Source organism: Vigna unguiculata, chromosome 3 (genome assembly GCF_037176805.1).
Source record: "Vigna unguiculata cultivar grain cowpea cultivar isolate G323 ecotype 2 chromosome 3, ASM3717680v1, whole genome shotgun sequence".
NCBI lineage: Eukaryota > Viridiplantae > Streptophyta > Magnoliopsida > Fabales > Fabaceae > Vigna > Vigna unguiculata.
Window position 1 is genome coordinate 35,248,754 of NC_140794.1, and position 24,772 is coordinate 35,273,525.

General features: G+C 35.6%; 1 pseudogene; it reads right to left on the reverse strand.

The window, feature by feature from the left end:
• On the reverse strand, nt 1–24,429 carry LOC146887778 (uncharacterized; annotated as a pseudogene).
• Nucleotides 24,430–24,772: the final 343 nt, after the last annotated feature.

Here is a 24,772-nt window from a genome sequence, read left to right on the forward strand (position 1 = left end):
CTACAACTCGTCCACTTTTTCCCGACCACCCTCCTTCACTTCTCTCGTATAAAGGGACCCCACGCGCCGGCTCAAAACTAAAGCCTTGCTCCCAAACTCCACCATGGTCCTCACAAGGTGGTCCACATCCATGCCGTCAATAGAATTCAAAATGGTATCTGGGAGGGTAATCGAAATGTCCTTCCTCACGGATATTTTCGGCAGCTCGATCAACCTAGATTTTGGCCCTTTCTCGCCATTGGCCGATCCTGCTCCACTAACCGACCCCGTTCCGAGCAGGGCTGCCCTTACCTTCTTCACGTCTTTTCCCTTCCCAGGTCGAGGTGGTAACTCAGCCTTCCTCTTCGTTCCGCCGTGCACATGCACCTCCACCACAAATTCTTGTAAGTTAGGAACATCAGTCTTCCCGGTTGCCTTGGCCTTGGCGGCCATCTCCTTCCTCAACGTTTGGAAAAGCGCTAAGTTCTTCTTTCCAGACTACGCCATATGCCCTACAATAATACATTACAATTTGGATCAAGACAACTTAGAATTATTAACACAGTTTAAGTAACAAACAGATACCTTCGATATCTATTATCGGATGCACCAAATTAAAAACTCTAACTAGGCCCTTAGTGGTCAACTTATCAACAAACTTCAACAACATCCCCACCACCTCCTTATCACCAGCCGACAACTCCTCCATCCCCATGTCTTTATACCGGGAAGGATTGCTGGTCCAACTAAAGGGAAACTTGGTACTTCCATCTGCATTAAAAAAATGAGATTTGCCTCCTTCCTTGACGACAACCTTGAAATACCCATCTTTGAAATGCTTGAAAGATTGGGAAAAGTCATCCAATCTATTAATACTGGGCCGACTTATCAAAGATAACCAAGTAGCCGGTCGCCGGGGTCTGGTATCGTAAAAATATAAAAAAGCATAAGGAGTGGGCTCCAAATACAAGGATTGGCACAGGATGCGAAAAGCTTGCAAGTAGGCCCAGCTATTCGGATGTAGCTGTGTAGGTGCCACATTCAAAGCCCACAATACGCCCATAGTGAAATCATCTAACAGCAATCGCATATGAAGTTGAGAGAAATGGCACATATACATGTAGAAAAACTTCTCGGTAGCCCCCTCCTGCCCATGGCATACCCGATCGACGACACTAACCCTCTCTAGAGAAACAATGTCCCCACTGACACCTTTGGAGATAACAGGTGTCACGGCCCCAGAACTCATACCCTCCTCGTCAAATCGTCCACCCTTACTTCTCTCAGACTCAGTACTCTCACTACTACTAGATGACGTAGATAACGATATGCTATCGCTATTAGACATACCTGTTTTCGAATTTATGGGAAGATGTCGGTTGAATTTGGGAACTAGTCAGACAGTATGTCATAACGCTGTCGTTGACGCGATCAAATTAATACTACTTATCTATAACAACTTCAGTATTGTTAAGAAAGTAGTCAACAAAATAGTAAGGGTAAAGTAACCCAAAGTCGTCTCCCAACGAACACAGAATTGATTTTTAACAAATTAGTTCTTATAAAACTATACAAGTGTTAGTCAAATAAAATTATAAAAATAGGAGGGATAAAGATAAAAAGACAAAATAAGATATAAACAATAGTAAAGAAAATAGATTGATTCCATTACTTTTTCAAAATAGATTCATCATCGGTTATCTAAAGATTATTGCTCGATTAATTATTATTATAGATTTACAAATTAATCAATGTAAAGTCTCAATTAATTTGTTGGCGTTCTCACTTTTAACCAAAGTATAGTCTCAATTAAAAGTGAGAACTTTTAGATTATCCACAGTAAATTCAACCAAAGTACAGTCTCAATCAAATTTACTATGCCTAATCATGTCTAGTCTTTTATCTCCTCATCAAATAAAAAGCTTAATTAATCAAAGTAAAGTCTCAATTAATTTTAGTTAGAGTAAATACCTTTAATCAAAGTAAAGTCTCAATTATTGGTAAAAACTCATTCAATCACATGAAAGTTTTGAAATAAAATCAAAGTAAAGTCTTAATTAAATTTAAAAACCCTTGAACTCATATGATCAACATGCATATAGATTTAAAATCATGGCTAATTTGTGACTACGATTATTCAGTGACTATTTCAGTCACAATTTGCGACTAAATTATTTCGATGGCTAAATTGTATTTTTCTAGTAGTGACAAAACGATTTTTTTTACGATAATGATTAAAGATAAAAGATGTTTTTAGAATAACGGTTAAAGGTGAACTGTTTATAAGATAATTAATTTTTAAAATAATAATTAAGAGTAAAACTGAAAAAACGAAATATGAACACAAAATAAAGTATCTCTTTATATATTGTTATAGATTAAATTAAATATTTTTCTATTTCCTTTATAAAAATAATATTTAATGTTAATAAATAAAAAAATACAAAAATCAAATATAATAAAGAATAAAAATATTTCTTACGATGTTTTTAATTTTCTCACTCATTTCTTTTGAGTTTCTTATAAATTGTTCTGATTCTCTACTCTCATATTTTCTTTTGTTTCTCAAGAGTAAAAAATTCATTATTTTTGCTCTCATTTCTCATTTATTCTCTTCTATATGAAAAAAAAGTAATTCTCTCTTGTCCCATTAACAAGCAATTTTAGTGACCAAAAGCTGTTATTCACTATAGTGACCAATTTAAATACCAATTTATGAAATAAAATATTATTGGTTATTAAAATAGTCACTATTATTAATAAACAAATTAAAATTAGTCTCTAAATTTTAGCTATCAAGATTTTAACTACCAAAGGAATTTGGTCTTTAAACATAGCTACTAAGGTTTTTGCTACCAAAGGAATTTGTTTTTAAATTAGTCTCTATTTAGTTAGTAACAAATTTAACAACCAATTATAATTTTTTTATTCATATTATTTTGGTAACCAATAATTTTTTATTTTGTACATTGGTATCTAAATTTGTCACATCTTTGATTTCATGACGAAGTGCATTAAAATCTGGATTTTCAGGAAATGTCTGATGGGGTTGAGGGGTGGTATTAACAGTTATAAGTAATTCTATGAAGTTGTTCTTACTTGCATCCCTCAACATATCAGACAATATTTGCTTATTTTCGTACCACTCTTGCTCAATATTTTTGCATCTTTGATCAACTCGCAACCTTTCATCCATTGACTCTAATTTCTCTATAACTTCACCCATTAATATCATAACTTCCCTATAGGATGGTCCATTGGTTGCTTCAATTTGCTGTGGTGGTACATATTGTTGCTGAAAACTATTTGGAACATATGATTGCTGAGGTGGACACTCAGAATATGGTTGTTGCTCATATCCCAAAAAAGATGATCTATGATATAGATCATTAAATTGTCGTAAAGTTAACCCACTTGTATCAGGTGCAGAATTAGGTGTGACAATTTGTTGCTGATAATCATATGAATCACGTGGTTGCTGTGGATAGTAATCATAATTCACTTGAAAATCACACTGTTGATTATTTTCATATGAAAAACTATTTTGCATTTTTGAAAGAGGTTTTCTGAAAAGAAATAAGTTGAAAGCTTGTTGAGTAGACTTCCAGGAAAGAGAGGTGCGTCTCAATGGACAACTTAAGTACCTTGTCTTTCCTTAGCCAAAGTTTTTCCCAACTAGTTTCAATAATTTCCCAACAAAATTCCTCAAACAAAAACTAGCTTAAAAAAAAACTAAATAAAATAAAATAAAATAACTAAAGAAAAAAAATGTTAGAACAAAAATTGAGAAAAGAAAATGTTATAAACAAAAAATAAAAATAAAAAATAAAAAATAAAATCAAAAGAATAAAAATAAAAATAAGAACTAAAATGATAAAAATTCTAACCGTGTTCCCCGGCAACGGCGCCAAATTTGATAACGCTATCGTTGACGCGATCAAATTAATACTACTTATCTATAACAACTTCAGTATTGTTAAGAAAGTAGTCAACAAAATAGTAAGGGTAAAGTAACCCAAAGTCGTCTCCCAACGAACACAGAATTGATTTTTAACAAATTAGTTCTTATAAAACTATACAAGTGTTAGTCAAATAAAATTATAAAATATGAGGGATAAAGATAAAAAGATAAAATAAGATATAAACAATAGTAAAGAAAATAGATTGATTCCATTGCTTTTTCAAAATAGATTCATCATCGGTTATCTAAAGATTATTGCTCAATTAATTATTGTTGTAGATTTACAAATTAATCAATGTAAAGTCTCAATTAATTTGTTGGCGTTCTCACTTTTAACCAAAGTACAGTCTCAATTAAAAGTGAGAACTTTTAGATTATCCACAGTAAATTCAACCAAAGTACAGTCTCAATCAAATTTTACTATGCCTAATCATGTCTATTCTTTTATCTCCTCACCAAATAAAAAGCTTAATTAATCAAAGTAAAGTCTCAATTAATTTTTGTTAGAGTAAATACCTTTAATCAAAGTAAAGTCTCAATTATTGGTAAAAACTCATTCAATCACATGAAAGTTTTGAAATAAAATCAAAGTAAAGTCTTAATTAAATTTAAAAACCCTTGAACTCATATGATCAACATGCATATAGATTTAAAATCATTACTTTTTACGTGATTCAAAGATAAAAGACATAGATGAATTAAAACCTCAACAATAATAAAAAGAACAAAGAAATTATTTCATTCTAACCTCAAAATCCATAATGAAATTACAATGGAATCAACCCAAGAAGTTTAGCAATCCATGGAATACAAAATAAAAATAGAAGAATGGAGAGAAGAAAGAAATTAGATCCCCCTAAGGGTTCCTAAATTTCGACGTGCCGAGCTTCTTTTCTGCTTCTCCCTTGGTCTCTTTATATAAGAATTGGACTGGGCTTTTCTGTTGCTAAAATCTCTCAAATATCTTTTAAAATAAAGATAAATATAAATATTTAAAAATATTTAGAGAGATATATACTATTTGACAAATATAGTTGGTTAATAATATCAATATCTAATATAATTAAATTAATTAATTACTTAAAGATATATGATAAATTATCACCAATTAATATTTGAATTAATTTTCCAAATCAACCCTTTGCAATCTCCTTAAATTATCTTCTAAATAATCCAATATCTTCAAGATATATTTGTTTGTTGTGGATCTAAAAAGATTCCAGAAGATCTTGTCATATTTAAAAAGATTTGGTAGTTAATATCTTTTAATATTTTATGATATAATTAAATAAGATAATTATTTAAAAATATCAAATAAAATATCTAAAGATATATTTTTCCCAAATTATCTTCTATCATAAAGATAAAGAAAATCGCAAGGTCCAATTTTTTTGTTCCTCTCTTCTTGGTTTAGCCAAACTTCTTCACTTTTTCAAGTTTTTCTTGCCGTCTTCATGCAATGCTTGGCTTGAATTTTTGTGCTTTTGATAATTTCTTATTCTTGGATTTATCTTTAAGGTGTCATGAAGCTTTAATCAATATATTTCCACACCTCCATGAGCTCAACTTAGCTGCAGCTGCACTAACACACCTCAAAATATCCAACGAACATTTATGCAACTAAAAAGCTATTTTTAACATGTTTTTGTATCTCAAGCTCAATAAACCCAATTATAGGAAATCCCAATTAAATCAATCTTTAAACACACAAATTCAATTAAATACCCATAATTAAACATTAAATGAGGGCAAAAATACGCACTCATCAGTATGATACGCACACAAGACCTCTGAATGCAAAACTCTCGTAAATGAACCAAGTAACCCTTCCCCCGTTTTGAAACCTATATTTATAGTCCAGGATCCCAAACGACGAAAACATTTCCCGCCAAAATAATACCCCAGACCAATCGACACCATCATTGCGAAAGATGCGACCTTTAAAAACGACGACGCCAAAACGTATTGATTTGACCCCTGACACCCCCTCACCTACCTTCAAACGGTTACCACTTTTTTAGCCTTAACATTGTTCATCACACTTAAAGGCTGGGGGACTTGTGTATCAACACCTAGCCGGTTCCGCTAGCATACCAACACATATCACCCTTGACCGATAACTCCTATCGGATAAGGCTGGGGGACTGGTGTACCACACCTAACCAAACTCAATCAAATAAGTAAGAAATGCATCAAAGCAATCAAGTATTCAACCTAGGCTGAGTTAGTCTAACTTATCTTCCATTCTTGGAAGTGTGATGTCTATCAATTTCCGTTCCATCTTCTTTTATGTTTCCATTTTCTCGTCTTAAATAATTTCTCAAATTTCTTGCTTGTTAGCATTCCAACAATGATAGATCAGTCAAACGAATCGAACCCTGTGGATTCACATCATTTGGTATTCACAGCCTGGCTATCTAGATTTGGAATAGGAAAGGAAGTTTATTATACAAAGTGTTTAACCGAAGGCCATCCATGTTTAGTTGCATTCGATTACGGAAGTGTAAACAATTTTGTGAGCCAAAGATTGGTGGAGAAAACAGAAAAAGAAAGAATAGAAAATCAAGTAACATCCATGTTTAAAAAGGATAAGCATGTGAATGAAACACACCAACTTCCATGTTTAAAAAGGAAGCTTGATGATAGTGCTTTACTATGCATTTGGTACGTCGATAAGAAGCAAATTCGTCAAACACAATGCATGGAATTATTTATTGTTACATATCAAGGTGGGTTATTGTTGCCAAGAAATGTTATCGACGGTTTGCAACCATTGGAAAGTAACTAATATCAAGTTGAATTTGATCCTGGAAAAAGAGAATTAGTTTCAACTTGTGAAAAAATAAAAGTCCTTCATAAGATCATAATAAACTTACATTAAAACTAGTGTCTTAAGATTCGGGACAAATCTTCTCGAAGAAGGAGGGTATGATGTGAATTGCATATGGGTCAAATAGAGGATGACTAATGCGCCGTGTTGATGCAGTTTCTTTTATTTAAATAAGGGCCCAATGCTTTGTAAAATTGGCTGACCAAATTGTGTTTGTGCTTAACCAATTAATGGGCTTTAGTTTTGCTTTATCTTCAAGTTGAAATAAGGGTCCATATGCCAACTTAAGAACTAACGTTTGGAAGATCAAGACGACCTTTGCTCAAAGTTTGTGGATGACTTTTGGTAGCCTTAAATTCTGTTATAAACAACCATTAAGTAGCGCATCGTCATTAGCTTGAGTGGATCATTAATTAATAGCTTTAATCTGGTTGTAATTGAAATTTATGTGTCCTTTGTAATTTTGATGGTTAAAGCTCCTATATAACTTGAATCATTTTCATGAATGAAGGCAAGCTGAGGTTTATTCAGAAAATAAACGAGTTTTATCTCATCTATCTTAGTGAGAGTGATTCTCCTAAGTTCTTGAGTGATTCAAGAATCCATGAGTTTAATCAAAGGTCCTTTATCCCTTTGTGTGTTTCAACTCTTAGGCTTATCTTCCATTCTTGGAAGTGTGATGTCTATCAATTTCAGTTCCATCTTCTTTTATGTTTCCATTTTCTCGTCTTAAATAATTTCCTAAATTTCTTGCTTGTTAGCATTCCAACAATGATAGATCAGTCAAACGAATCGAACCTTGTGGATGCACATCATTTGGTATTCACAGCCTGACTATCTAGATTTGGAATAGGAAAGGAAGTTTATTATACAAAGTGTTTAACCGAAGGCCATCCATGTTTAGTTGCATTCGATTACGGAAGCGTAAACAATTTTGTGAGCCAAAGATTGGTGGAGAAACTCCAGTTACCAGCAACCTTTCATTTGGATCAAGCATGGATCAAATTCAGTACATGGCAATGTGTGAAAGAAGTATTATGTGATATTGCTCCCATGGACTCTTGTCATCTTCTTTTGGGATGGGCATGGCTTCGTTTAAAAACACTCCATCTTGATGAACGTTCCCATTATTTAAGGCATGAGGGACGTCAAAAGAAGTAGAAATTTAGGACACCAAGACAAGTCAGTAAGGATCAACGTAGGCTGAAGGAGAAAACAGAAAAAGAAAGAACAGAAAATCAAGTTATATAAACTTCAGAAGGAAGGGAAAATAAAGAAAAAGAAATGGAACTAGAAAAAGTTGATTCGTCAATGTTTTTTCTTCTACAGTTTGTGATGTCATTTTACAGGAACAAAAGGATAAGCATGTGAATGAAACACACCAACTTCCATGTTTAAAAAGGAAGCTTGTTGATAGTGCTTTATTATGCATTTGGTCCGTCAATAAGAAGCAAATTCGTCAAACACAATGCATGGAATTATTTATTGTTAGATATCAAGGTGGGTTATTGTTGCCAAGAAATGTTATCGACGGTTTGCAACCATTGGAAAGTAACAAATATCAAGTTGAATTTGATCCTGGAAAAAGAGAATTAGTTTCAACTTGTGAAAAAATAAAAGTCCTTCAGAAGATCATAGTAAACTTACATTAAACCTGGTGTCTTAAGATTCGGGACAAATCTTCTCGAAGAAGGAGGGTATGATGTGAATTGCATATGGGTCAAATGGAGGATGACTAATGCGCCGTGTTGATGCAGTTTCTTTTATTTAAATAAGGGCCCAATGCTTTGTAAAATTGGCTGACCAAATTGTGTTTGTGCTTAACCAATTAATGGGCTTTAGTTTTGCTTTATCTTCAAGTTGAAATAAGGGTCCATATGCCAACTTAAGAACCAACCTTTGGAAGATCAAGACGACCTTTGCTCAAAGTTTGTGGATGACTTTTGGTAGCCTTAAATTCAGTTACAATCAACCATTAAGTAGCAGATCGTTATTAGCTTGAGTGGATCATAATTAATAGCTTTAATCGGGTTGTAATTGAAATTTATGTGTCTTTTGTAATTTTGATGGTTAAAGCTCCTATATAACTTGAACCATTTTCATGAATGAATGCAAGCTGAGTTTTATTCTGAAAATAAACGAGTTTTATCTCATCTTTCTTAGTGAGAGTGATTCTCCTATGTTCTTGAGTGATTCAAGAATCCATGAGTTTAATCAAAGGTCCTTTATCCCTTTGTGTGTTTCAACTCTTAGGCTTATCTTCCATTCTTGGAAGTGTGATGTCTATCAATTTCAGTTCCATCTTCTTTTATGTTTCCATTTTCTCGTCTTAAATAATTTCTCAAATTTCTTGCTTTTTAGCATTCCAACTTCGATAGATCAGTAAAACGAATCCAACTCTCTGGAATCACATCATTTGGTATTCAAAGCCTGGCTATCTAGATTTGGAATAGGAATGGAAGTTTATTATACAAGGTGTTTAATCGAAGGCCACCCATGCTTAGTTGCATTTGATTACGGAAGCGACCACAATGTTGTGAGCCAAAGATATGTGCAAAAACTCCAGTTACCAACAACCTTTCATCGGAATCAAGCATGGATCAAATTCAGTACATGGCAATGTGTGAAAGAAGTATTATGTGATATTGCTCCCATGGACTCTTGTCATCTTCTTTTGGGATGTGCATGACTTCGTTTTAAAACACTCCATCTTGATGAATGTTCCCTTTATTTGAGGCATGAGGGACATCAAAAGAAATAGAAATTTATGACACCAAAACAAGTCAGTAAGGATCAACGTAGGCTGAAGGAGAAAACAAAAAAAGAAAGAATAGAAAAAGAAGTAAGATAAACTGCAGAAGGAAGGGAAAATAAAGAAAAAGAAATGGAACTAGAGAAAGTTTATTCGTCAATGTTTTTTCTTCTACAGTTTGTGATGTCATTTTAGAGGAACAAAAGGATAAGCATGTGAATAAAACACACCAACTTCCATGTTTAAAGAGGAAGCTTGTTCATAGTGCTTTATTATGCATTTGGTCTGTCGATAAGAAGCAAATTCGTCAAACACAATGCATGGAATTATTTATTATTACATATCAAGGTGGGGTACTGTTGCAAAGAAATGTTATCGATGGATTGCAACCATTGGAAAGTAACAAATATCAAGTTGAATTTGATCCTGGAAGAAGAGAATTAGTTTCAACTTGAGAAAAAATAAAATTCCTTCACAAGATCATAATAAAATTTCATTAAAATTAGTGTTTTAAGATTCGGGACAAATATTCTCGAAGAAGGAGGGTTTGATGTGAATTGCATATGGGTCAAATGGAGGATGACTAATGCGCCGTGTTGATGCAGTTTCTTTTATTTAAATAAGGGCCCTATGCTTTATAACATTGGCAGACGAAATTGTGTTTTCACTTAACCAATTAATGGTCTTTAGTTTTGCTTTATTTTCAAGTTGAAATAAGGGACCATATGCCAACTTAAGAACTAACCTTTGGAAGATCAAGAGTACCTTTGCTGAAAGTTTGTGGATGACTTTTGGTACCCTTAAATTCAGTTGCAATCAACCATTAAGTCACGGATCATTATTAGCTTGAGTGGATCATTAATTAATAGCTTTAAATGGGTTGTAATTGAAATTTATGTGTCTTTTGTAATTCTGATGGTTAAAGCTCCTATATAAAATTATTAGCTTAAGTGATGTTTTAAATAATTTCTCAAATTTCTTGCTTATTAGCATTCCAACCTTGATAGATCAGTAAAACGAATCCAACCTTCTCGAATCACATCATTTGGTATTCAGGACCTGGCTATCTAGATCTGGAAAAGGAATGAAAGTTTATTATACAAGGTGTTTAATCAAAGGCCACCCATGCTCAGTTGCATTCGGTTACAGAAGCGACAACAATGTTGTGAGCCAAAGATATGTTAAGCAACTCCAGTTACCAACAACCTTTCATCGGAATCAAGCATGGATCAAATTCAGTACATGTCAATGTGTGAAAGAAGTATTATATGATATTGCTCCCATGGACTCTTGTCATCTTCTTTTGGAATGGGCGTGGCTTCATTTTAAAACACTCAATCTTGATGAACGTTCCCTTTATTTGAGGCATGAGGGAGAGAAAATGAAGTTGAAATTTATGACACCAAGACAAGTCTGTTAGGGTTAACATAGGCTGAAGGAGAAAATAGAAAAAGAAAGAATAGAAAAAGCAGCAACAAAAACTGCAGAAGGAAGGGAAAATGAAGAGAAAGAAATGGAAGTAGAGAAAACTATGATGGAAAGTTTATTTGTAAATGTTTTCTCTTCTATAGATTGTGATGTCATTTTACAGGAACAAAAGGATAAGCATGTGAGTGAAACACACCAACTTCCATGTTTGAAATAGAAAATTGTTCACAGTGCTTTATTATGCATTTGGTCCGCTGATGAGAAGCAAATTCGTCAAATACAATGCATGGAATTATTTATTGTTACATATCAAGGTAGGTTAGTGTTGGCAAAAAAAGCACTCCACGATTTGCAACCATTTGAAAGTAACAAATATCAAGTTGAATTTGATCTTGGAGGAAGAGAATGAGTTTCAAGTTTTGGAAAAATAAATCCTTCAGATGATCATAATAAACTTATATTAAAACTAGTGGCTTAAGATTCGGGACGAATCTTCTCGAAGAATGAGGGTATGGTGTTTATTGCATATATGGGTCAAATGGAGGATGACTAATGTGTCATGTTGATGCAGATTCTTTTATTTAAATAAGGGCCCAATGCTTTGTAAAATTGGCTAGCCAAAATGTGTTTTGGCTTAACCAATTAATGGCCTTTAGTTTTGCTTTATTTTTAAATTGTAATAAGGGTCCATATGCCAACTTAAGAACCAACCTTTGGAAGGCCAATAGGACCTTTGCTCAAAGTTGTGGATGACTTTTGGTAGCCTTAAATTCAGTTACAATCAACCATTAAGTAGCAGATCATTATTAGCTCTAGTGGAACATTAATTAATAGCTTTAAGTGGGTTGTAATTCAAATTTATATGTCTTTTGTAATTCTCATGGTTAAAGGTCCTATATAAGTTGAACCATTTTCATCAATGAAGGCAAGCTGAGTTTTATTCAGAAAATAAACAAGTTTTATCTCATCTATCTTAGTGAGAGTGATTCTCCTAAGTTCTTGAGTGATTCAAGAATCCCTGAGTTTTATCAAAGGTCCTTTATCCCATTGTGTGTTTAAACTCTTAGGCTTATCTTCCATTCTTGGAAGTGTGATGTCTATCAATTTTCGCTCCATCTTTTTATATATTTCCATTTTCTCGTTTTAAATAATTTCTCAAATTTCATGATTATTAGCATTTCAACTTTGATAGATCAGTAAAACAAATCGAAACCTTGGATTCCCATCATTTGGTATTGAGTGCCTGGCTATCTAGATTGGTGGAGAAACTCCAGTTACCAACAACCTTTCATCGAAATCAAGCATGGATCAAATTCAGTACATGGCAATGTGTGAAAGAAATATTATGTGATATTGCTCCCATGGACTCTTGTCATCTTCTTTTGGGATGGGCATGGCTTCGTTTTAAAACACTCCATCTTACTGAACGTTCCATTTATTTGAGGCATGAGGGACATCAAAAGAAGTAGAAATTTATGACACCAAGACAAGTCAGTAAGGATCAACGTAGGCTCAAAGAGAAAACAAATAAAGAAAGAATAGAAAAGGAAGTAATATAAATAGCAGAAGGAAAGGAAAATGAACAAAACGAAATGGAACAAGAGAAAAATATGATGGAAATTTTATTCATCAATGTTTTTTCTTCTACAGTTTGTGATGTCATTTTACAGGAACAAAAGGATAAGCATGTGAATGAAACACACCAACTTCCATGTGTGAAAAGGAAGCTTGTTCATAGTGCTTTATTATGCATTTGGTCTGTCGATAAGAAGCAAATTCGTGAAACACAATGCATGGAATTATTTATTGTTACATATCAAGTTTGGGTACTGTTGCCAAGAAATGTTATCGACGGATTGCAACCATTGGAAGGTAACAAATATCCAGTTGAATTTGATTCTGGAGGAAGAGAATTATTTTCAACTTGAGAAAAAATAAAAGTCCTTCACAAGATCATAATAAACTTTCATTAAAATTAGTGTCTTAAGATTCGGGACAAATCTTCTCGAAGAAGGAGGGTTTGATGTGAATTGCATATGGGCCAAATGGAGGATGACTAATGCGCCGTGTTGATGCAGTTTCTTTTATTTAAATAAGAGCCCAATGCTTTGTAACATTGGCAGACCAAATTATGTTTTGACTTAACCAATTAATGAGCTTTATTTTTGCTTTATTTTCAAGTTGAAATAAGGATCCATATGCCAACTTAAGAACTAACCTTTGGAAGATCAAGATGACCTTTGCTGAAAGTTTGTGGATGACTTTTGGTAGCCTTAAATTCAGTTGCAATCAACCATTAAGTAACGGATCATTATTAACTTGAGTGGATCATTAATTAATAGCTTTAAATGGGTTGTAATTGAAATTTAGGTGTCTTTTGTAATTCTGATGGTTAGAGGATAATCATGTTTATGAAACACACCAACTTCCATGTTTAAAAAGGAAGCTTGTTCATAGTGCTTTATTATGCATTTGGTCTGTCGATAAGAAGCAAATTTGTCAAACACAATGCATGGAATTATTTATTGTTACATATCAAGGTGGGGTGCAGTTGCCAAGAAATGTTATTGATGGATTGCAACCATTGGAAAGTAACAAATATCAAGTTGAATTTGATCCTGGAAGGAGAGAATTAGTTCCAACTTGTGAAAAAATAAAAGTCCTTCACAAGATCATAATAAACTTACATTAAAACTAGTGTCTTAAGATTCGGGACAAATCTTCTCGAAGAAGAAGGGTATGATGTGAATTGCATATGGGTCAAATGGAGGATGATTGATGTGTCGATACAATTTCTTTTATTTAAATGAGGGCCCAATGCTTTGTAAAATTGGCTGACCAAATTGTGTTTGTGCTTAACCAATTAATGGGCTTTAGTTTTGCTTTATCTTCAAGTTGAAATAAAGGTCCATATGCCAACTTAAGAACCAAACTTCAAGTTGAAATAAGGGTCCATTTTCTCGTTTTAAATAATTGCTCAAATTTCTTGCCTGTTAGCATTCAAACAATGATAGATTAGTCAAACGAATCGAACCTTGTGGATTCACATCATTTGGTATTCAGAGCCTGGCTATCTAGATTTGGAATACGAAAGGAAGTTTATTATACAAAGTGTTTAACCGAAGGCCATCCATGTTTAGTTGCATTCGATTACGGAAGCGAAAACAATGTTGTGAGCCAAAGATTGGTGGAGAAACTCTAGTTACCAACAACCTTTCATCTGGATCAAGCATGGATTTTGTTCTTATGGGACCAAGCTGTACTTCACAAGTCTCGCGTACTATCTTGATGTTCGGATGCCGAGTGAGTCTTCTGGCTTCGAGGGGCTATGGTCACGGCGTAGGTGTGCCTGCAAAAGACACTCCGATGCCAAAGTCAGTGCTGAGTGATGTCAGTGGTTACAGAGAATATTTAATGCGTAATCAATGCATAGGATAGTGTGTTATTTATACCTTTTTTACCTGTGGGTCCTACCTGGGATGGGCTTTTGGCCCAATATTCCCTTCTTGGCTATTCTTGGATCCAGTGTTGAGGGGGAAATTACCAGGAGATCCCTTAGGGGTAGGCGGTATTCAGCACTCGGTCGTGAGAATGTCTACGGATGGTTGATCTCATCATATTGATCGAAATGGTTACGTCATGGATTTGGATTGTCCTAGGGAGGGGTATTCGTAGTGCGGGATAGGCGGCTTAGGGAATTTGTTGCCGCAAAACCTTTTGTTTGTGATTGAGAATGCGGCCTCAGAGGTTCGTTGGCGGACGCCTGGGAAGGGAGGGGCATTCTTTAGTACAAGGTATGCGGTCTGGAGTGTGTTTGGTGGTCGCGTACTATAGGAGGGGATGTCTAGCGAGAAGTGTGCGGCCCGGGTGTTTGTTGAGGGCCGCATGTTGAAGAAGAGGTAGCCGACACAGGGTGTGTGGTGGTTGGGTTTACTGAGGTTGCATGCTTAGGGGTGTGGAGGCCGTGTACCTTGGGTACGGTTGGGACATCAGCCTTCCAGTCTTGAGGAGGGAAATGACGCGTAGACTTTAGAGGCCGAGGCCGTGTACTTTAGGTATGGTTGGGACATCAGCCTTTCAGTCGTGAGGAGGGAAACGATGTGTAGACTTTAGAGGCTGAGGCCATGTACTTTAGGTATGGTTGGGACAGATTTTATTCAGTACATGGCAATGTGTGAAAGAAGTATTATGTGATATTGCTCCCATGGACTATTGTCCTCTTCTTTTGGGATGGGGCATGGCTTCGTTTTAAAACACTCCATCTTGATGAACGTTCCCTTCATTCGAGGCATGAGGGACATCAAAAGAAGTAGAAATTTATGACACCAAGACAAGTCAGTAAGGATCAACGTAGGCTGAAGGAGAAAACAGAAAAACAAAGAATAGGAAAAGAAGTAATATAAACTACAAAAGGAAGGGAAAATAAAGAAAAAGAAATGGAACTAGAGAAAGTTTATTCGTCAATGTATTTTCTTCTACAGTTTGTGATGTCATTTTACAAGAACAAAAGGATAAGCATGTGAATGAAACACACCAACTTCCATGTTTAAAAAGGAAGTTTGTTCATAGTGTTTTATTATGCAATTGGTTCGTTGATAACAAGCAAATTCGTCAAACACAATGCATGGAATTATTTATTGTTACATATCAAGGTGGGGTACAGTTGCCAAGAAATGTTATCGATGGATTGCAACCATCGGAAAGTAACAAATATCAAGTTCAATTTGATCCTGGAAGAAGAGAATTAGTTTCAACTTGTGAAAAAATAAAAGTCTTTCACAAGATGATAATAAACTTACGTTAAAACTAGTGTCTTAAGATTCGGGATAAATCTTCTCGAAGAAGGAGGGTATGATGTGAATTGCATATGGGTCAAATGGAGGATGATTGATGCGCAATGTTGATGCAGTTTCTTTTATTTAAATAAGGGCCCAATGCTTTGTAAAATTGGCTGACCAAATTGTGTTTGTGCTTAACCAATGAATGGGCTTTAGTTTTGCTTTATCTTCAAGTTGAAATAAGGGTCCATATGCCAACTTAAGAACCAACCTTTGGAAGATCAAGAGGACCTTTGCTCAAAGTTTGTGGATGACTTTTGGTAGCCTTAAATTCAGTTACAATCAACCATTAAGTAGCGGATCGTTATTAGCTTGAGTGGATCATTAATTAATAGCTTTAAGCGGGATGATATTGAAAATTGTGTGTCTTTTGTAATTCTGATGGTTAAAGCTACTATATAAGTTGAACCATTTTCATCAATGAAGGCAAGCTGAGTTTTATTCAGAAAATAAACGAGTTTTATCTAATCTATCTTAGTGAGAGTGATTCTCCTAAGTTCTTGAGTGATTCAAGAATTCATGAGTTTAATCAAAGGTCCTTTATCCTTTTGTGTGTTTCAACTCTTAGGATTATCTTCCATTCTTGGAAGTGTGATCTCTGTCAATTTCCGTTCCATCTTCTTTTATGTTTCCATTTTCTCATTTTAAACAATTTCTCAAATTTCTTGCTTGTTAGCATTCCAACAATGATAGATCAGTCAAACGAATCGAACCCTGTGGATTCACATCATTTGGTATTCAGAGCCTGGCTATCTAGATTTGGAATAGGAAAGGAAGTTTATTATACAAAGTGTTTAACCGAAGGCCATCCATGTTTACTTGCATTCGATTACGGAAGCGAAAACAATGTTGTGAGCCAAAGATTGGTGGAGAAACTCCAGTTACCAACAACCTTTCATCTGGATCAAGCATGCATCAAATTCAGTAGATGACAATGTGTGAAAGAAGTATTATGTGATATTGCTCCCATGGACTCTTGTCATCTTCTTTTGGGATGGACATGGCTTCATTTTAAAACACTCCATCTTGATGAACGTTCCCTTTATTTGAGGCATGAGGGACATCAAAAGAAGTAGAAATTTATGACACCAAGACAAGTCAGTAAGGATCAACGTAGGCTCAAAGAGAAAACAGATAAAGAAAGAATAGAAAAAGAAGTAATATAAACTGCAGAAGGAAAGGAAAATAAAGAAAAAGAAATGGAACTAGAGAAAGTATATTCGTCAATGTTTTTTTCTTCTACAGTTTGTGATGTTGTTTTACAGGAACAAAAGGATAAGCATGTGAATGAAACACACCAACTTCCATGTTTAAAAAGGAAGCTTGTTCATAGTGCTTTATTATGCATTTGGTACGTCGATAAGAAGCAAATTCATCAAACACAATGCATGGAATTATTTATTGTTACATATCAAGGTGGGGTACTGTTGCCAAGAAATGTTATCAACGGATTGCAACCATTGGAAAGTATCAAATATCAAGTTGAGTTTGATCCTGGAAGAAGAGAATTAGTTTCAACTTGTGAAAAAATAAAAGTCCTTCACAAGATCATTATAAACTTACATTAAAACTAATGTCTTAAGATTCGAGACAAATCTTCTCGAAGAAGGAGGGTATGATGTGAATTGCATATGGGTCAAATGGAGGATGACTAATGCACCGTGTTGATGAAGTTTCTTTTATTTAAATAAGGGCCCAATGCTTGTAAAATCGGCTGACCAAATTGTGTTTATGCTTAACCAATTAATGGGCTTTAGTTTTGCTTTATCTTCAAGTTGAAATAAGGGTCCATATGCCAACTTAAGAACCAACCTTTGGAAGATCAAGGGGACCTTTGCTCAAAGTTTGTGGATGACTTTTGGTAGCCGTAAATTCAGTTACAATCAACCATTAAGTAGCGGATCGTTATTAGCTTGAGTGGATCATTAATTAATAGCTTTAAGCGGGATGATATTGAAAATTGTGTGTCTTTTGTAATTCTGATGGTTAAAGCTCCTATATAAGTTGAACCATTTTCATCAATGAAGGCAAGCTGAGTTTTATTCAGAAAATAAACGAGTTTTATCTCATCTATCTTAGTGAGAATGATTCTCCTAAGTTCTTGAGTGATTCAAGAATCCATGAGTTTAATCAAAGGTCCTTTATCCATTTGTGTGTTTCAACTCTTAGGCTTATCTTCCATTCTTGGAAGTGTGATGTCTGTCAATTTCTGTTCCATCTTCTTTTATGTTTCCATTTTCTAAATTTAAATAATTCCTCAAATTTCTTGCTTGTTAGCATTCCAACAATGATAGATCAGTCAAACGAATCGAACCCTGTGGATTCACATCATTTGGTATTCAAAGCATGACTATCTAGATTTGGAATAGGAAAGGAAGTTTATTATACAAAGTGTTTAACCGAAGGCCATCCATGTTTAGTTGCATTCGATTACGGAAGTAAAAACAATGTTGTGAGCCAAAGATTGGTGGAGAAACTCCAATTTACCAGCAACCTTTCATCTGGATCAAGCATGCATCAAATTCAGTACATGACAATGTGTGAAAGAAGTATTATGTGATATTGCTCCCATGGAATCTTGTCATCTTCTTTTGGGATGGGCATGGCTTCATTTTAAAACACTCCATCTTGATGAACGTTTCCTTTATTTGAGGCATAAGGGACATCAAAAGAAGTAGAAATTTATGACACCAAGACAAGTCAGTAAGGATCAACGTAGGCTGAAGGAGAAAACAGAAAAAGAAAGAATAGAAAAAGAAGTAATATAAACTGCAGAAGGAAGGGAAAATAAAGAAAAGGAAATGGAACTAGAGAAAGTTTATTCGTCAATGTTTTTTCTTCTACAGTTTGTGATGTCATTTTACAGGAACAAAAGGATAAGCATGTGAATGAAACACACAAACTTCCATGTTTAAAAAGGAAGCTTGTTCATAGTTCTTTATTATGCATTTGGTACGTCGATAAGAATCAAATTCGTCAAACACAATGCATGGAATTATTTATTGTTACATATCAAGGTGGGGTATTGTTGCCAAGAAATGTTATCGATGGGTTGCAACCATTGGAAAGTAACAAATATCAAGTTGAGTTTGATCCTGGAAAAAGAGAATTAGTTTCAACTTGTGAAAAAATAAAAGTCCTTCACAAGATCATAATAAACTTACATTAAAACTAGTGTCTTAAGATTCGGGACAAATCTTCTCGAAGAAGGAGGGTATGATGTGAATTGCATATGGGTCAAATGGAGGATGACTAATGCGCCGTGTTGATGCAGTTTCTTTTATTTAAATAAGGGCCCAATTGATGGCTTCTTCTTGTCTCCATTGAAGCTTGCATGAAGAATGGAGGCTCCATGGATGGTGTTGGATGCGGAAGCATGAAGGAAAGAAGCTTAAGGTGTTTGGTTTGGTGTAGGTGAAAGGATTCTTAAGAGAGGTGAGGCCAACTCCTAAGGAAGAAGACTAGAGTAAACTAGAGAAGAGTTTACTCTAAGGTGAGCTCAAAAGAGATTTGTGCACAAATTTGGGCAGCAATTCATTACTCAATTTCAAGCTGAAAAATACATCTCCTAAGCCTTCTATTTATAGGCTAAAATGAGACCAAGAGGTCTCCAAAAAGTGGAGGGAAAGAGGAGTCTAGAAAGTTGAATTTTGGAGCCAAAAAGGAGCGTGTAGGAGGTGTGACTTGCTACTAAACAAGTCACACTTGTCTTGCCATGGGAAGCTAACTCTCATCCTTAGAGAGCAAGTTTGAGAAGCTTCTAGGCTTTTCTAGAGTAGACACACTACTCTTGGCCCATTTGGCCCAATTCCCCTTTTTGGTCCAAAGTTACTTCTAAAGCCTAATTTCCTCTAAGACCCAATACATGGCCCAAAGAAAACCCTATTCTACTGGGCCCAAAATACAAAACCCAAAATAAAATCCTAATCTAGTATTTACAAGCAAAATGTCCTAGGCTAGGTCTTTACATCTTCCTTGGCCCATGTGAAGTTCATCTTGGGCCTTGCATGTGCATTTAAGGCTCATTCCTCTTGTATTCTCCTAGTCATGGCTCTTGTTGTAGGTCCCTTGGCTCGAGCCATCTCATCATCCCCTCCCTCTTGAGAAGGATTTGTCCTCAAATCTATAGTCGCTGCCTCATCATTTGTACCACCTACAAAAGGTATTAAGTCAGCAACATTAAAGGTGGCATGCACATCATAGCCTTCAGGCAACTCTAGCCTATACGCATTATCATTTACTCTTTTCAGCACTTTAAAGGGACCATCACCTCGAGGACTAAGTTTAGACTTCCTTTGCTTAGGAAATCTATCTTTTCTAAGGTGTAGCCACACCCAATCCCCTTCTTCAAAAATCATTTCCCTCTTCCCCTTATTGTTGTACTTAGCATACCTCTCTGTTTGTTGCTGGATTTGGCTTTTAATCTTTTCATGCATCTTTTTAACAAAATCAGATTTTGCCACCCCTTCTTTATGAATAAAATCAAAAGATGTAGGAAGTGGTAGCAAGTCCATGGGAGTGAGAGGATTAAAGCCATAAACAACTTCAAATGGAGAGATTTTAGTAGTCCTATGAACTACTCTATTGTAGGCAAACTCAATATGGGGAAGGCATTCATCCCAAGATTTATGGTTCCCTTTCAAAATTGCCCTGACAGAGATCTATTAACAACTTCAGTTTGCCCATCAGTTTGTGGGTGACATGAAGTAGAGAAATTAAGCTTAGTTCTTAACCTTGACCAAAGTGTTTTCCAAAAGTGGCTAAGGAACTTGGTGTCTCTATCAGAAACTATGGTGCGGGGTATACCATGAAGCTTGACCACATCTCTAAAGAAAAGCCTAGCAATGTTGCTAGCATCATCCACTTTATGGCAGGGTATAAAGTGTGTCATTTTGCTAAAACGATCTACCACCACAAAAATGGTATCAAAACCCCTTTGTGTTCTCAGGAGTCCTAAGACAAAATCCATACTTATATCTTTCCAAGGGGCTGAAGCAACAGGCAAGGGGGTGTATAATCCATGAGGCATTGTTTTAGACTTAGATTGTAAGCATGAAATACATCTATTACAATGCCTTTGGACATCCTTCCTCATATGGGGCCAAAAGAATTTCTCTTTTAAAAGACCTAGGGTTTTTTGTACCCCAAAATGACCCATTAATCCCCCTTCATGTGTTTCTTGAACAAGTTTTCTTTGTGAACCTTGGGGAATACAAATTTTTCCTTCTTTAAACAAATACCCCTCATTCACATAGAAACCTCCTTGAGGTCTTTCCATACATTCAGCATAAGTAGAGGAAAACTCAGAATCTTGATTATACATTTCTGGAATGTGATCAAATCCAAGAATTTGGGCTCCCAATTTTGAAAACAAAGTGTGCCTTCTAGACAAGGCATCATCCACCACATTACTTTTGCCCTTCTTGTACTTTATCACATAAGGAAATTGTTCCAAGAATTCCATCCACTTAGCATGTCTTTTATTCAGCTTATGTTGGCCCTTCAAATATTTTAGCGACTCATGGTCACTATGAATGACAAACTCTTTCGACACAAGGTAGTGTTCCCAAGTTTGAAGGGCCCTAACTAAGGCATACAATTCCTTATCATAGGTGGGATAGTTGAGGGAGGCACCATGAAGTTTTTCACTGAAATAAGCAATTGGGTGCCCTCCTTGCAACAACACAGCACCTATTCCTACACCGGATGCATCACACTCTAGCTCAAAGGTTTTTGAAAAGTTTGGTAAAGCTAGAATGGGTGCATTGGTGAGATTTTCCTTGAGTTGCTGAAAAGCAGACTCTTGTTTTTCACCCCAATTAAAAGATACATCTTTCTTGACAAGTTCATTGAGGGGTGAAGCCAAAGTAGAGAAGTTAGGAACAAACCTCCTACAAAAGCTTGCCAAACCATGGAAGCTCCTAACCTCTCCAACATTTTTAGGAGTAGGCCATTCTTGGATGGCCTTTATTTTTGTAGGGTCAACATGGACCCCATTTTTGTTCACAACAAAACCTAAGAAAACTACACTATCTACACAGAAAGTACATTTCTCTTTATTAGCAAACAAACTATTTACCCTAAGGATGGTAAGGACAGACCTCAAATGGTCTATGTGCTCATGCAAGCTCTTGCTATAAATCAAGATATCATCAAAATAGACAACCACAAACTTTCCTATGCACTCTCTAAGGACATGGTTCATTAGCCTCATGAATGTGCTAGGTGCATTAGTAAGCCCAAAGGGCATCACCAACCACTCATATAGTCCAAATTTGGTCTTAAAAGCGGTTTTCCACTCATCACCTTCTTTGATTCTTATTTGGTGATAACCACTCTTTAGATCAATTTTAGAAAACATGAGGGACCCATGCAACTCATCAAGCATGTCATCAAGTCTAGGGATTGGATGCCTATATTTAATGGTGATGTTATTTATGGCTCTACAATCACAGCACATTCTCCATTTCCCATCCTTTTTAGGTACTAACAAAACAGGCACAGCACAAGGGCTAAGGCTCTTTTGAACCCAACCCTTCTCCAACAACTCTTGGACTTGAGACTCTATCTCCTTTGTTTCTTGAGGATTTGTCCTATAGGCTGGTCTATTTGGTAGACTAGCCCAAGGCACTACATCTATTTGATGTTCAATTCCTCTAAAGGGAGGAAGCCCAATAGGCCCTTCCTTAGGGAATATATCCTCAAACTCTTTCAAAAGATTTTCAATTTTAGGAGGTAAATTCTTAAGTTGAAGAGCTGTGGCAGTACATGTGAGTGTTCCTTTACACAACACGAGGCATGAAGGTTGTTCATCATTGAGAACTTGGTTCAAAGATTTTATAGTCAAAATGTTCTCATGTTGAATGACCTTGGGAGAAGGAACACCAATCTCTCCCACCTCAGATTCATCTTTAGTTACTTTTTTAGGAGAGAGGGAGGACTTTTTTTTATCCTCTTTTCTCTCCTTTTCCAACTTCTTTCTCATTTGGATTTGATCCTCTACCACTTGGGATGGTGATAAAGGATGCAAGACAAATTTTCTATCCTTGTGAGTGAAGGTGATTTCATTGGTAAGACCATTATGCATGGTTTTCTTGTCAAATTGCCAAGGTCTTCCCAATAAAACATGGCAAACTTCCATAGGTACTACATCACATAGCACACTATCTTCATATTACCCTATGGATAACTTGACCTTCACTTGATGTTGGACTGTCAAATCCCCACTTCCATTAAGCCAATGCAATTTGTAAGGTTTTGGATGGGGAATGATAGTCAAAGCCAACTTATCAACCAACCTTGTACTACAACAATTGCAACATGAACCACTATCAACAATGAGAGAACAAGTGTTTTCTAAAATTTTACATCTTGTATAAAAGATGTTCTCTCTTCATGTTGGCTCTTTTGGAATGGGTTGGTTGCTAAGAAGTCTTCTAATCATTAGAAGGTCTCCTTCACAAGGATAGGCAATTTCCTTAGCCTCATCATTAGACTCCTCACTAGAAGTCTCACTCTCACTTTCTTGCTCATCTTGGCTACTATAGTGGTCAACACCCCTTAAGATTATGGTCTTTTTGGTGGGGCTTTGAGATGCAACATGACCTCTACCAAGACACTTGAAACATTTGATTTTACTAGTGCGAGTGTGTGAAGATGTGCCTTCCCTTGGTTTCTCCTTTTCCTTGAAACTTTTGGAGGGTTCCTTTTTGACTTGCTTACCCTCCCTCTTGAATTCTTTCTTGGTATAAGAGTTAGAGTAGTCATTTCGAAAATTTTTCCTTAGAATTTGTTGCTCTACCTTTATGCAAAGTTGAACCAAGTCATTTAAGTCTTGGTAGCGCAACAATTCTACTCTATCTCTTATCTCAAGACTTAAGCCACTAAGAAACCTTGCAATGGTGGTATCCTTGGACTCCCTAATCCCAGCCCTCATCATATATAACTCCATCTTTTGTCTATATTCTTCCACTTTCATTTTATTTTGATGGAGCCTTTGGAGCTTATCCATTAGCTCTCTATGATAATAGGAGGGAATATGTCTTCTCCTAAGGGCTCCTTTGAGGTCATTCCAATATTTGACCTCTGGACTTTGATTGATTCTCCTATCTCTTTCGAGGGCAGTCCACCAATACATAGCATTGCCTTGGAAGCTAAGGGTAGCTAAGGGTACTTTCCTCTCCTCACTTATTTGATGGCAAGCAAAGAGTTGCTCAACCTTCATTTCCCAATCAAGATAAGCTTCAACATCATCTTTCCCATAAAAGTGAGGGAGGTCTATTCTAATGGCTCTTGGTTCCCTAGGCTCTCTTCTTTCTCTTCTTAGAGGAGGAGGAGGTTGATAGAAGTTGTCAACTAGTCTACTATCTTCTTCATAGTGTGTGACTAGTGTTGGAGTGTGGGAGTACAAATGTTGACTCCTATTACTCATCCTCTCATGCAACCTTTCCATATTTCTTGTTCCCCTCCTCTCTTCATCTAAAAGTTGATGAAACCTATCTCTTTCTTGTTTTTCCCTTTCCCTTGCAATTATTTCATCTTCCTTCCAACGTAGTAGTGCTCTCAAATCAAAGGCAATTTGTTTCAAACTTATTTGTTCTTCATTTGAAGCACTCATACATTGAGAAGGAGGTTGAGACATTTTTTTTTTAAGATTTTAGAAGACTTTGGTCTTTAAAAGAAAATTTCAAAGAAGAAGTAGATAGCAAAAGCTTTTAGTTCTCCTCCAGGAAAGATAGGTGAATCACTTGGATTGCTTACATACCAAGTCTTTCCTAGCCAAGGGAACTTGAAACTTTTGTACAAAACTTCTTAAATGAAATTAATTCAAAGACTAAGTTGACACACACTAAACTATCAAACAAGAAAATTAAAAACAAGAAAGATTATAAGCTATATGCGGCCTAAGTTTTGGTAGAAGTAGAAGGCACTTGGAACCTTCAAACCTCACCACTAAAAGCGTTTCACTAATGTATAGAAGAGGT